Here is a 1002-nt window from a genome sequence, read left to right as displayed (position 1 = left end):
TACCTTTTTTTTTTTTTTTTTTTGTGGTACGCGGGCCTGTCACTGTTGTGGCCTCTCCTGTTGTGGAGCACAGGCTCCGGACGAGCAGGCTCAGCAGCCATGGCTCCCAGGCCCACCCACTCCGTGGCATGTGGGCTCTTCCCGGACCGGGGCACGAACCAGTGTCCCCTGCATCAGCAGGCGGACTCTCAACCACTGCGCCACCAGGAAGCCCTGCTTACCTTTTTTAAAGGAACTCTGAAAGCAATGAAACGAGTCCCAGGCATCCGCTGTCCAACTGGGAGATAGTCTTTCCACCTATTAATATATTTTTTGTTAGGCAAATTTTATGTTAGGCTGTCTCCCTGCATAGGATGAATGCGCCTTGAATATGGAAATCATATTCCTCTATAGTAGGTCCCTCTTCTTTCTGCTTTACATTTTGCTGCTCCACTTATTCAACCCCAGCTAGTAATAACCTATACTTCCCTTGTTCCTGTTTTCCCATCTTGAAAACAGATAAAAGGCAACTAAACAATGCAAAGGTCTCAACAAATAAGGGATATCTAAAACCAGAGATGGCCAGAACTTCTGTATCCCTGATAAAACCTAGCCCAGTGTTGACTACTAAGGTATCATTAATACACGCGCGTTGACTGAAATAGTCTAAACTCAATTCTTCCACTTCACAGTTTATTTTTAGTCCTCATACAAAACGGGATAATAAAATTCCTTAATGCTAGGAATCACAGTGAAAAATAATATCTGAACTGACTTCTGTAAGATGAGTTAGAACTAAGGTTAATTCAGTGTATCTGAAGCATAGAAAGTGAGGGCAAAAGTGGCACAAGATGGGGCTAGAGAAGCAGAGAGGATTCTAGACCACACAGAGTCTTAAAGGCCAACAGTTTGTTTTCTATTCTCAAGACAATGTTTTTGAGCGATGTTTATGAGCAATGTTCCAACTTGCTTTTAAGGTTTCTTGTGTGAAGAATGGATTGGAAGGAAACAAGAAATATGGAC

The 1002-nt window shown here is 42.9% G+C and overlaps 1 long non-coding RNA gene across 1 annotated transcript in view; it reads right to left on the bottom strand.

Annotated features, from left to right (window-relative positions):
* Positions 1-1002, bottom strand: part of LOC112066509 (uncharacterized) — a 2618-nt gene that overhangs the window by 832 nt on the left and 784 nt on the right. Inside the window, exon 2 of the long non-coding RNA XR_003682468.2 lies at positions 222-297. This is a non-coding gene — a long non-coding RNA (uncharacterized lncRNA). The remainder of the gene's footprint in view (positions 1-221; positions 298-1002) is intronic.

This window comes from Physeter macrocephalus, chromosome 12 (assembly GCF_002837175.3).
Source record: "Physeter macrocephalus isolate SW-GA chromosome 12, ASM283717v5, whole genome shotgun sequence".
Taxonomy (NCBI): domain Eukaryota; kingdom Metazoa; phylum Chordata; class Mammalia; order Artiodactyla; family Physeteridae; genus Physeter; species Physeter macrocephalus.
The sequence above is the reverse complement of the archived record's forward strand: the minus strand, read 5'-3'. Positions and strand labels throughout refer to the sequence as shown.